At 38.9% G+C, this 14189-nt stretch overlaps 1 protein-coding gene across 2 annotated transcripts in view; it reads left to right on the top strand.

Moving 5' to 3' along the window:
• Positions 1-3160, top strand: part of p2rx2 (purinergic receptor P2X, ligand-gated ion channel, 2) — an 89528-nt gene extending 86368 nt beyond the window's left edge. The window contains exon 13 of one of the 2 annotated variants that reach the window (XM_072247486.1): positions 1473-3160. The gene's annotated coding sequence lies outside the window, so the exon portion shown is untranslated. Of the gene's footprint in view, positions 1-710 lie in introns of both variants that reach the window. The other variant, XM_072247484.1, reaches the window with a different exon arrangement.
• The last annotated feature ends 11029 nt before the right edge of the window (positions 3161-14189 follow it).

Genomic DNA, 14189 nt, shown 5'->3' with positions numbered 1-14189 from the left:
CAATGGCAAACCACTGCTGTAACTTGCCTCGTACGCGATTTCTGTCTACGTCACAGCGGCGTGGACGGAAGTCGTCCGCTAACCGGAAAAATTCCGGATGTACCTTTCCTTTCCTATTGACGTGGTGTGGTAGCCTAAGAGCCCACTTCAGCACTGAACGACTCTATGCTGATGACAAAGGGGGAAAAGTACAGATGTTTAAAGGCAATGACAACCCTGTTGATTTTAGATTTCATGTTTATATACTCAAAGGGCAGACTAAGACTATGTTTTATCATAAGATCATATTCCTATAAAGGATTATTTGTAGATTATTGCTTAATTTTTACACGGAATCCACCCTTTCATTTTTAAAGAACATTTTTAATCCTTGAAATCCTCAGAAGAATGTTTATGGAAGTTGGAAATAAGGGAAAGGTGGTTGTGGAATAAGAAAGTTTATACAGTTTAGCTGACAATGAATGTACTGCAGTTACGAAGTTTCTTGCTGCTAAGGATCAGTGGGCAAGTGTGAAAGTTTAGTGCAGAAATACATCAGAGCAATAAGAGTCAGTCTTGGGATAGCACCAAGTGAGTTCATTTAGCTGTTTGAAAGCCTTTGATTACTTCCAGTACTCTTAATTACTATCTGTTGAATCTTTTTTTTTGAAAATATTGCTATCTGTATGCTGGTTTAGAGCAAAATTAAGCTTGTTTGTGATTCTTCTCAGGAGAAACCAGCTTAAAAGCCACCATGGGGCTCACACATGAAAGCAAGCCACCAGATACCTGAAGCTTGGCATGAGTCTCAAGACGTATAAGATTTCTTTTAAACAACTGATCTGGATTGCACATATCAGAACTTCTACGTGTGTAATTTCAGTGTTTTCTCATCTTGCAAGCATATCTTTTTTCTCTTCTTTGTACTTCCTTGACACCTCTTTTCTGAATTATGTGATCCATTTATTGGCTGCCAAATCTTCTGTCACTTTCTTAATCTAATGCAATAATGACAGAAGACAGTAAAACTAACCCTTTGAGGTCTTGTAAATTGTGATAATATCAAAATCCAACTTAATGAAAATCCCTTTCAATCAGGGCCGCTTGGCTTCTGCGTCAAGTGACCATGAAGTCCCAATCATCACCCAATAGTTAGACTTTTGCAGTGTTCAGTATGGTAATAGGGAACAAACAAAAGAGCAGGGCAGACTGGCATGCTTTTTATATATAAAAATATAAACAGGCACAAGCACAATAGGATGGATTATTTCCTTTAACACAGTAAGATTCTAATGTTAAAGCAAGGTGAATGGTTCTTAGCTTTCGCTTGATTATGTAGTAAAGAGATAAAAATACATTTTCATATTGAAAATTAAAAATCAAGAATGAATTCAATGTAATAAGTTAAATGGCACCAGTAGATACTGCAGACCCAAGCAACTTCTTCCAGTTCTTCCATGTAACAGCTTACTTCTCTTGTCTTTCTTTACAAGGTGGTTGTGGTTCTGTTGGAATCCGTGATCTACAGTTCAAACTACAGTTCTTTGCAAGTGGCGGGGTTTTTGGACCGACCGTGCAGCCTAGCACTTCGCTACCTCCTGGAACGGCCTGGAAGACGCGCACCCTCGGGGCTGAAGCATCGGGACAGCAAGCAGTGTATCGGGTGATCGCTGGCAGATGTTGGAGGGAGACCCCTGTACCCGAGCAATTTTCACCCCCTCCCCACTCTTTCGGTGGAGAAAGAGCCTGTCGGTCTTCAAGATGAGGGTCTTGGAGAAGTGATGTGGAATATTGTAATATCGGAACAGTAAATTGCTGGTCTCAGCTCTCAGGGTTGCAGGAGTGACCTCTCTTCCCCCCCCCCCCCACTGGAGAGGGGGAGAGAGCCTGTCTGAGGTAGTAAAGTGCTGGTTTGTGAACTGTAGTTTGATGGACTCTGGATCAAGGACTCTTTGGTGCTTCCGCTGCTTCTCGTGTGGTGGGGGGTTTGACGCGTTTGCTGCTGTTTATGCAAAGGGAGGGGTGGCTTTGGGGTTTAGAGGTTTCTGTTATGGGGTTTCTTTGTTTCATGGGTGTCTGTAAATTTCAGTTGCAGTAAGCATACACCGATATTAAATGTTCTTCGACTTTTATCTTAGAAATAAAGTCTAATCACTTTCAGTTCCTGCCACCTCCACACAACATTGCAACCGAACCACATGCCACACTTAACTACTTGCGTATCCCAGTTGCAGCCCAGTCACACTGGGTCAAATCCTTGAAGGGAAACACTCCAGCTTCAAAAGATGACGATTTGCTGGAGATCAGTTACCTCACAGCATTCAAATAATGCTTTTAAATTAATATATTTTTTACATAATCCAGCTCTATTAATAGTATAAATCACAGATCAATGTCACATTGAGCTGTCTGTGAAAAGAGAATCTCCATGAGCATTTTGGTTCTATCACATATAATTCCTATAGAGCAGGGGCAGGGGTTACCAACCTGGAGTCCATGGAACCCTCAATTAATGGTGGGGGTCCTTGGCATAAACAAAGGTTAGGAACCCCTGCTTTAGAGTGAACACAGGTTCAGAAAACTTCTATTGCAAATGAAAATGGAAAATGTAGGTTGATAAATTGGTTTAAATATCTTGCAATAATAGATACTCACAATTTAGCAGGAATTCATGTTACCTCCAAAACAGATAGGGCCGGAAAACATAGTTGTTTGTTCATACCTTAAGTATACAGTAATGATGTTAATCCTTCTATAATGCTGATTTAATACTAGTGCAGCCACACATTAAACCAGGGGTTCCCCAACCTTTTCTATGCCATGGACCAATACTATTAAACAAGGGGTTCGTCGCCTCCAACTTGGGAACACTTGCATTATACACTCACAGGATTCCTGAGGGTTCAGTTGCAGAAAGCATCCACCCTTGCATCATTTACAGGAAATTAAAGTTTTATTCCTCCTCCCACCCCCCAAGGTTTGGTGGTGTGTATTAGAAACCACTATCAGAATCACTCTGGTCAGAACCTGGGGGGCACATTTATTGTACAATGGGTGATTCACTGTCTAACTTCTGAAAGCTTCTCCACAAGACACAAGCAAGTCTAAGTGGAATATATTTAAATTCTCAAACAAGAGAAAATCTGCAGATGCTGGAAATCTGAGCAACACACACAAAATGCTGGAGGAACTCAGCAGGGCTAACAGCATCTATGGAAAAAAGTACAGTCCAGCCACCGACTGTACTTGTTTCCATAGATGCTGCCTGGCCTGCTGAGTTCCTACAGCATTTTGTGTGTGTATATTTGAATTCTGACGGCTTGCATAGATTAATAAAACAATGTTGGAAACCTGATATCTGGGACTAAGTTGCTCATTTGACTGGCTCCCATTCAATGTCCTGAAAGCTTCTTTTTCCTCTAGATGTGCACCGTGCCTGCTGTGCACCATTACAAAATGCATTGCAGCAAATGCAAGGCTTTTTCAACAATGTCTGCCTCAAAGGACGCTTAAGAAGCACAAGAACAACTTCACGTGAAAGTTCCTTTCCAAGTACTATACTGTCGGAAATAAATCTCCATTATAAATTGGGTTCAAACCCTGGGGCTTTCTGCCTAACAGAATTATGCAAGTATCTTTACCATAAAGATAAATCAAGAGTCTTCCTTCACCACCTCAAAGGCAGTGAATGTTGGCTTTGTCAATCGCACTAACAAAATGGTGTGCGTGGGGGAAGATTGGAGTCTGATTGGTGGAGATTGGTGAATGGTGGCTGTTGCACAGGCAAGAATGGCATGGGAAGCACTGTCAGAGCAGCCTAGAAAGGAGACTGCAATGCATTTGTAGATGTGATCTTGGAAGGCACTGGGTAGATGAAATAAATATTGAGAATGGAAGGTGGTTAAAAGACATTAGGATATCAGGAGATTAGTACCCATAGGTCACATAACCTCTGACCTGGTCTTGTATCCACAATATTATGTGATTGCTCTAATTAAATTTGATCAATGGTGATGGCATTGATGTCAAAGGTAGGTGTTAGAGACTCAGTGTCTGGCAACTGTCTGGCATGCTAGTTACTGTTTTCATCCTATTGCCAAATATGGTCTACATCTTGCTGCATACAGGTGTGGACTGCTTTAGTGCAAATAGAATTAAACATTATGCAATCAACAAATATCCCACTTCTAGCATGATGATTTTCAGATAGTTCGGGAAAGAAGCAACATAAACGCTGAAATGGGTTAATTTTTAGTGCTGTTCATAGAAGTATTTTTGTTGCTTGAAATACAGACTGCTGACCTGTCAGCTATGTGTTTTGTTCTCAGAAACTTTTCTGGTTTCACACCACTTCCTCTCTGACAACTGTCTGAACCAGACCATTTACAAACATGGGGCAAATACTTGCCTCAGAATGAATTTCCAGCATATTCAGACCATCATGAAGACTGCCTACCTTCAACTTCACGACAATGCCCGACTCCACCACTGCATCAACCTTATTGTTATTGAAACCCTTGACTATGTTACTATTCTAATTCCTTATTGATCAGCTCCTTTGTTCAATTCTCTATAAACACATGATCATTGAAGTCACCCACATATACAGTCAAATCATACAACCTGGAGGTTGGGGATGAAAATATCTGTAAGGGAAAAAAAGTATCAAAATTTCGTTTCTCAGTTTCAATGTGGAATGCACTACCACAAAAAAGTTGCATCAAAAAGCACAAATGCATTTCAGGGGAAGTTAAGTGTGGGTCAAAATACTGGTGCATGACACACCATAAGTCTCAAGAAGATCCTCTGTATTCTCCAGCCAAGAAAGAACTTCGACCATGCCCTACTCTTTCAGAGGCCAATTCCATCATCAAGCCAGCACTCCATTGGACCTCTGAAGGGACAGGAAATACAGGAGACCAAAGACAACTTGGTGCCATACCATAGAGGTAAAAAGATCCTGAGCCACAATAGAGAAGATGGCTGAGGACCGACAGAGATGCAGGACCTTCATTGCTGCCCTAAATGCCAGTGGCGTAACAGGCAGTAAGTAAAGTAATAAAGGGAAGATAAGGGATTCGCAGCGTGGAAAGTGGTTGATATGGAGGATAAATATCAAGAGAGATCTATTGTTCAAATTGCCTTGATACAAAAGGTTTGCAAACATTAACAAATGCCTGCATTTTTACTGGATACAATTGTTCAGTGGAATACAAGCTGAGCACAAACCAAACTAAAAGAACAAATATGTCCCAAAGTAGTAAAATGTTAATATTTTATTTGCATTGCACTGTAAGTCAATGAAAAAATATTCAATTGAGAATAAAAAAATATTCTGATCATTCAAGTGTAGTACTTCTTGCTAAAATTAATCCCAACAAAAAAAAATATCCTAATTACAATTAAAATTTATTATCAAAGTATGTATACTTTACACAGCCTTGAGATTTGTGTCCTAACAGGCAGCCATAAAACAAAGAAACCCAAAAAAAACCATTAAAAAACTGTCAAGCACCCAATGTGCAGAGAAAAAGAAACAAATCATGCAAACAAATTGTATTCTGAACTGAAGTTTACAAAGAGTTTGTCCATGAACCCTTAGTTCAGCGCAGAGTCGAGTAAACGTAGCGGAGCAGCTAACTGAACGAACCCTAACCCGCGCCTCGAGCCCTAAAGTCCTGACCTTTTCAATCTGGCCTAGAGCTTAAATCTTTGTCCAAGCATCGGTTCAGTCGCTTCAAAATGTTCTGGGGCCTGGATCCCACTGCCTCCATTCGGCCTGTATCTGACCTTTCCGATTCAGCCCGGCACTTAAATCAATCGAACCTCAGGTCTTCCTTGCTCTTGGCGACACTGTTTTTTCTCGCCTCATTTCTGCCACATCAAACTGCCTTCAAATGGATCTTACAGACTATTGCTTGCGATGATCGTTTTAATTACTCTCTGCAGCTTATCTGCACAATAACATGGGAACAGATGGGAGCCAGCACAACAACTGAAGAACTTTACATAGTTAAACTGCAAGCTAAAAAAAAAGGATTTGGTTCTGTAATAAATAAAAATAAGCTATTTTCAGTCAGACTCAGAAAAAGCATGCAGAAACTGGATTATCTCCCCACTGATCTCTCTCTCTGTATATAGTGGATTGCTTATCGGCCACATTCCTCCTTTGCTTACCCAAACCTTCCAGCAATCATAGTTAAAGGTACAGGCAAAATCTAACCAAGTATACCCAAAGTACTTTTGCATTCAAACATATTGAAATTCCTCCACTCTTCAGATGAATACAAGATAACATTATTCCACCAGATATCAGTGTCATTTTTCTTTTGTTTAACCAAACATTTCTGGTGATTTTCAAGCTTTTCTCAAGCAAGCTCTGTTCCCTCTAATCAGCACAGGTGCGTAGGTGTGTGGCTGCGCAGTAACTGAAATGCTCCCATGCACATACCCCTTGTTGCCACGCAGCTGGAATTTTCTTCTATATAATGTCAATATAAAGTGCTGTGCAGTTTTCAGGCCATGTAAACATTTCCTACTCAGAGCAATTGTTGATCCACGTAAATGTAAAAAAAAATAGAGAGAACATTGCACGCAAGATCAGAAGGGCAGGCCACAAACATATTTAAAAGATTGACATTAAAGATTACAGAAGAGGAAAGAATAGTGCATGGGCTGCTAGCCATAAAACTAATTGCATAACTATACCACACACAGAAAATGCTGGAGGAACTCAGCTGGTCAGGCAGCATGTATAGGAATGAATAAAAACTGATGTTTTGAGAGCTCAGTTGGCAGCTGATATCGTTATATCATTATCTTAACATTGTCTTAGATTGCTCCTACCCTGTTTACTTAATTGTCTCCTACCAGTCTTTTTTTTGAAACCTTATTATAATGCTTTAATACTGCTCTTCTATGGCTGGGAAAAGAACAAATCTTCTGCAAAAGAAAGAGAAAAAGAAGATGAATCCCCAGTCACTTTGGATTCAATCAATGACTTCCTTAAACGGCAAAAATCGGAATTTTCTGAGGAGTTTCAATGACTTAATGGCAAATTGGACACAATTCAACAAACTTTATCTGAGCATGAGAACGGAATTCAGGAAAATACTGTGAAGCTGGTGACACTTGAAGAAGACGTTGATGATATAATTAAACTCTGCAAAGAGTTATCTTTATCCAATGATAAAATGATGAAAAGGATTATCAGTCTAGAAAATAGAAACAGGAGAAATAACCTGCGAATTCTGGGTCTTGAAGAATCAATTGAAGGCGCTGACCCTATGAAGTTTTTTGCAAACTTTCTGAAACAGCTATTCCCTGCTTTATTCACTTCTGAGCTGAAGCTCGATCAAGCATATCGCTCCCTGACTTCGAAGCCATTGCCGTCGTCGGCGAGACCCAAATCGGTCATTCTAAGTTTTCATGAATTTTGTATTAAAGACCTTTTAATTTGCCATACCCATCGACAAGGAATGATCGATTTCCATGGTTACAAGGTCAGATTTGTGGAAGACTATTCGCCTGAAGTTATGGCTGGTCGCATGAAATATAAAGAAGTTATGTCGGAATTTTATAATAAAGGATATAAACCATCCCTTCAGTTTCCTGCCTGTCTGAATATTGTCTTGAAGAACGGATTGCAAAAAAGAATAAAGTTGGTTGAAGAAGCAAAAGAGTTTCTGAAGGATGAAGTCTAAAACTGTTATATTTCTTATTTGATCAGTTTTTTTCTTCTGTTAATATGAACTTGAAATAAGGTTTCAATAAGCTTACGTTTTGGCTGTTCATATATTGTCTTTTGTTATATTCTTTTGATACTTTTATATCCCTTTTTGAGGCTTTATTTTAATACGGCTTTCTTTGAATTTGTTTAAACTGATCCTTTTATATTTTTTGAATACTGAGTTATTTTTCTTTTTATGTTGTGTCTTGGTAGGGACATAATGACCTGGTAGGACCAGAGTTTTTGTCAACAGGAATATTTTTGGGGAGGGAACTTAGTTCTTAGCTTGCCAACTGCCTATTGGTCAGCTTTCTCGCCTTGGGTGGGTGAAGGGGCCTATTTCTCTCTGGGTGTTGTGTTGGGTTGATTATATGATTGCTTGCTTGATTACCTTACCTTAAGGTTTCCTTTCTAGTTTTAATAACTTATAGCCAGATCTTTTAATTACATGTTGATTGGTATTTAAAATGGTTCGAAATATTAATGTATTTAGTTTGAATGTGAAAGGGTGAATCACCCCATTAAACGGAACAAAATGTTGCTTATATTAAAAAATTAAAAGCACCCATTATTTTCTTACAAGAAACATACATACGCAGCCGTGATAGCATATGTTTTTTTACTCGGTGGAAGGATATGCAATTCCATTCTTCGTTTAATGCAAAATCACGTGGAGTTTCCATTTTTGTAGATAATAGTTTCCTTTATTCAGCATAAAGTTGTTTCGGACCCTAATGGTTGATTTTTTTATTGTATCAGGAAGTTTAGACAGTAAATTAATTGCTTTGCTAATGTATATGCCCCCAACGTAGACAATCCAGGAATTTCTGAATGTCTATTTTCATTTTTGCCAGATTTGTGTACTTACTCTCGTGATGGGAGGAGATTTTAATTGCTGGTTTGATCCAATATTAGATCACTCATTTGTCAAACCAGCCACACTTAATAAATCAGCTTTGCTTACTCAATCCTTTCTAACTAAATGTGGTATAGTTGATGCTTGACATTTTCTTCATTCAACAGACAGGGAGTATTCTTTTTTCTCTCATGTTCATCGTTCTTATACCAGGATTGAATTTTTTTATTGACAGTCAAATGATTCCATCAGTTCGATTGATCGAATGTAAAGAGATTGCTATTTCTGACCACTCTCCTGTACTTCTATCTTTAAATCTTCCTGGTCCTATCTCTATGAGTAGATTTTGGCAATTTAATTTAACTCTGTTATCTGATGAGGACTTTTAAAAATTTATGGAGAATCAAATTACTCTTTTTTTCTGAAGAAAATACATTGGAAGAGATGTCTAGTCTTATTATATGGGATACTTTTAAAGCATACATCCAGGGTCAAATTATTTCTTATACTGCAAACATCATTAAAAAAGTTAACAAAGACAGAAATAAACTAGCTAATCAATAATAACAACTGGACCATAAATATGCTTCAGTACCTGATCCTGAAACCTATAAGAGATGTATTGAAACTAAAACTAAATATGATCTTCTTTTAACGTATCCAATTGAAAGCCAACTTTTAAAAGATAGAAGTGAATTTTATATTCATGGAGATAAAACTGGTAAGCTACTGGCTAATCAATTGAAGCCATTTATAGCCAAGCAGCAAATCAAAGAAATACGTAAAATTAATGGGGACATGACAACTGACCACCTTGAAATTAATGACTTTTAGGGAATTTTATTCTAAATTGTATAGTTCTGACTCTGTTAATGACAATATTGCAACGAATAATTTTTTAGATCAATTAGATATTCCCAATCTTTCGATAGATGGCCGTAGGCAATTGGATCAACCCATTTCCCAGGAGGAAATTGCTCAGGCTATTTGAGAATTGCATTCTGAGAAATCCCCAGGACCCGATGGATTCTCTGGAGAGTTTTATAAGGCTTTATCCTCCTTGCTTATACCACTTATGTTCCTTTAAGGCAGGAAGATTACCGCAGTTTTTTTACGAAGCTTCTATTTCGCTCATTCTCAAAAAGAATAAGAATCCTACTGAATGTTCTTTGTATAGACCTATCTCTTTATTCAAATTTGATACTAAAATTTTATCTAAAGTGTTGGCTTGCAGACTTGAAAATATTATATCTTCTATAGTTTCGGATGATCAGACAGGATTTATTAAAAATCGATATTCCCATTTTAATATATGGCATTTATTAAATGTTATGCACTGCCCATCTAAGGAAATATCGAAATGTGTGATATCTTTGGATGTAGAGAAGGCTTTTGACAGAGTTGAATGGAACTATCTATTCACATCCTTAGAAAAATTTAATTTTGAACCTAATTTTATTCATTGGATTACTGTATCTATCTCCCTCCACTCAGGTTCTTACTGACTTTCAGAATTCTAAACCCTTTAAACTGCAACGTGGAACTAGACAAGGTTGCCCTTTGAGCCCTCTGCTTTTTGATTTGGTATTAGAACCCTTAGCAATTGCTTTTTGAGAGTCTAAAGAGATTACTGGTATTTTAAGGAGAGGTACTATTCATAAAGTGTCGCTCTATGCTGATAACTTAGTGATTTTTATATCTAATGTTACAACCTCCTTACCATTTGTGTTCCATTTACTGACTAATTTTAGTCAGTTCTCAGGATATAAATTAAATTTACATAAGAGTGAACTGTTTCCTTTAAACAATTTAATACCAACTAATATTAACTTTCCTTTTAAAATTTTAAGAAAACTATTTATGTATTTAGGAGTAACAATTACTAAGAATTATAAAGATTTATTTAAGGAACATTTTTTTTAAGTTTAATGAATTATGTCAAAAAAACACTTTCTAATTGGTTGCCTCTCTATTACTGAATGGCCAAATTAATTCTATTAAAATGAATATCTTACCTAAATTTATATACCTTTTTCAAGTTGTGCCTGTTTTTATTCCTAAATCTTTTTTTGACTCTTTGGATTCAATTCTTTCTTCCTATATATGGAAGAATAAAAACCTCGTATAAATAAAGCTCACCTTCAAAAAACCAAACAGAACGGAGGCTTTGCCTTACCCAATTTTAGGTTATATTATTGGGCAGTTAATACACAAAATATTACATTCTGGATATATTACATTAACCATGAGAAATGCCCTATATGGGTTTCTTTGGAAGTCAACTTCTGTTATGAAATTTTCCATTATTTCTTTACTTGGATCCTCGCTTCCTTTATCTTTAAATAAACTAACTGACAATGTGGTGGTCAAACATACTTTGAGGATTTGGTTACAGTTTAGAAAACATTTATGTTTATTGAGATTCTCCCCTCAGGTCCCATCTTTTCTAATTATGTTTTTAAACCATCTTTAATTGACTTATCTTTTAAAAAATGGGATAGATTGGGTATTAAACAATTTCAGGCAACACACATCAAAGTTGCTGGTGAACGCAGCAGGCCGGGCAGCATCTGTAGGAAGAGGTGCAGTCGACGTTTCAGGCTGAGACCCTTCGCCAGGACTAACTGAAGGAAGAGTGAGTAAGGGATTTGAAAGTTGGAGGGGGTGGGGGAGATCCAAAATGATAGGAGAAGACAGGAGGGGGAGGGATAGAGCCAAGAGCTGGACAGGTGATAGGCAAAAGGGGATACGAGAGGATCATGGGACAGGAGGTCCGGGAAGAAAGACGGGGGGGGGGACCCAGAGGATGGGCAAGAGGTATATTCAGAGGGACAGAGGGAGAAAAAGGAGAGTGAAAGAAAGAATGTGTGCATAAAAATGAGTAGCAGATGGGGTACGAGGAGGAGGTGGGGCCTTAGCGGAAGTTAGAGAAGTCGATGTTCATGCCATCAGGTTGGAGGCTACCCAGACGGAATATAAGGTGTTGTTCCTCCAACCTGAGTGTGGCTTCATCTTTACAGTAGAGGAGGCCGTGGATGGACATGTCAGAATGGGAATGGGATGTGGAATTAAAATGTGTGGCCACTGGGAGATCCTGCTTTCTCTGGCGGACAGAGCGTAGATGTTCAGCAAAGCGGTCTCCCAGTCTGCGTCGGGTCTCGCCAATATATAAAAGGCCACATCGGGAGCACCGGACGCAGTATATCACCCCAGTCGACTCACAGGTGAAGTGTTGCCTCACCTGGAAGGACTGTTTGGGGCCCTGAATGGTGGTAAGGGAGGAAGTGTAAGGGCATGTGTAGCACTTGTTCCGCTTACACGGATAAGTGCCAGGAGGGAGATCAGTGGGGAGGGATGGGGGGGACGAATGGACAAGGGAGTCGTGTAGGGAGCGATCCCTGCGGAATGCGGGGGGGGGGAGGGAAAGATGTGCTTAGTGGTGGGATCCCGTTGGAGGTGGCAGAAGTTACGGAGAATAATATGTTGGACCCGGAGGCTGGTGGGGTGGTAGGTGAGGACCAGGGGAACCCTATTCCTAGTGGGGTGGCGAGAGGATGGAGTGAGAGCAGATGTACGTGAAATGGGGGAGATGCGTTTAAGAGCAGAGTTGATAGTGGAGGAAGGGAAGCCCCTTTCTTTAAAAAAGGAAGACATCTCCCTCGTCCTAGAATGAAAAGCCTCATCCTGAGAGCAGATGCGGCGGAGATGGAGGAATTGCGAGAAGGGGATGGCGTTTTTGCAAGAGACAGGGTGAGAAGAGGAATAGTCCAGATAGCTGTGAGAGTCAGTAGGCTTATAGTAGACATCAGTGGATAAGCTGTCTCCAGAGACAGAGACAGAAAGATCTAGAAAGGGAAGGGAGGTGTCGGAAATGGACCAGGTAAACTTGAGGGCAGGGTGAACGTTGGAGGCAAAGTTAATAAAGTCAACGAGTTCTGCATGCGTGCAGGAAGCAGCGCCAATGCAGTCATCGATGTAGCGAAGGAAAAGTGGGGGACAGATACCAGAATAGGCACGGAACAATTTCAAGATTTGTTTGATGGAGGGAATCTCTCTTCTTTTGTACAACTTTCAATGAAATTTAACCTTTCCAATACTTACTTTTTTCGATACTTACAGATTAGAGATTTTTTAAGATCTCAATTACATACATTTCCTACAAGTCCAGGTAAGAATATAATAGATACATTTTTCAATCTGAAACTCTTTGATAACAGTTCAATATCTTACATTTATGGTCTACTGTTGGGACTGAAAAAGGCCTCTTTAGATAAAATTGGGAAAAGGACCTACAGATTTTCATATCTGAAGAGAGCTGGAAGATTATTTTAAAATTGATTAATTCTTCATCATTATGTGCTCGTCATTCTTTATTACAATTCAAAGTGGTACATAGAGTTCATACGTCGAAAGACAAGCTCTCTCGTTTCTATGCAAATATTTTCCATTACTGTGATAGATGTACCAATGGAGTGGCCACGCTAATGCATATGTTTTGGACAAGTCTGAGCCTTGAAAAATTTTGGAAAGATGTATTTCAAACTTTTTCTGTACTTTTCAATATCAGTTTAAAGCCCAATCCTTTGGCTGCCATATTTGGTATTGCTGAGGACAGTGCTACAAAATTGAAGCCATCTAATTTGGGGGTATTGGCCTTTATGTCTCTTATGGCCAGGAGGGCGATCTTGCTCATGTGGGAGGCTGCCCCGCCCACTCATGTTCAATGGCTATCTGATTTTAGGTTGTGCCTTGATCTAGACAAGATTCCTCGTTCAATTTCTGATTCTAAACATGATTTTCTAATACTATAGGGACCCTTCCTGAATTATTTTCATAATCTTTGAACTATTATTATTATAGTATCATATGGTAAGGTATTTTTCTTTTTTTTTAAACCAACCAGCTCATTTTGGTAGTGGGAGTAGATTTTTTTTACGTTTATAAATAAAATACAATTATTTTATTTTATTTTATTTCATTTCATAATTCAATCTTTTCTTCTACATGATTGATTTGGAAAATGGAATACTGTGGGATATGGGATACTGAAGCTTATGGAAGAGAGAAGGAAGCACGAGAAGGACACATCTAGGAACAAGGAATTGGACCAACAAATAAGAGGAGAATGTGCAAAAGCTAAAGAACAATGGTTTATCAAACAATGTGAAAAGAGAGAGACCATGGACATGTTGCATCATTCAAGGGATGTGCACAGGGAGATTGCAGAGATGACCAACTAGAACAAGAAACAATCAAGGACTGGCATTATTCAAGACAAGGACGGGAACATACTCTTTGAGAATGACAAGGTGGAAAGTAGATGGATGGAATACATTAGGGAATTATACTACGATGCTAGAAATGATCAAGTGAGGGAGAAGAACACGGAAGGTCCGGAAATTTTGGTAGTGGAAGTAAGAGCAGCCATTGGGAAGTTAAAAACTGGTAAAGCTTGTGGTGTAGGTGGTATTACAGCCGAAATGTTGAAATGCCTTGGCGACTCGGAGGTTGAGGAGATCACGAGGCTTTGCAATACAATCTACTCAACAGGAAAGTGGCCAACAGATTTTGTGGTGTCGGAGTTTGTTATGATCCCAAAGAAAAGTAAGAGCACGAAATGCTCAG

The sequence above is a fragment of the Mobula birostris genome, chromosome 31, assembly GCF_030028105.1.
Source record: "Mobula birostris isolate sMobBir1 chromosome 31, sMobBir1.hap1, whole genome shotgun sequence".
NCBI classification, from domain to species: Eukaryota; Metazoa; Chordata; class Chondrichthyes; order Myliobatiformes; family Myliobatidae; genus Mobula; species Mobula birostris.
This window is presented reverse-complemented; position numbering and strand designations above follow the sequence as displayed.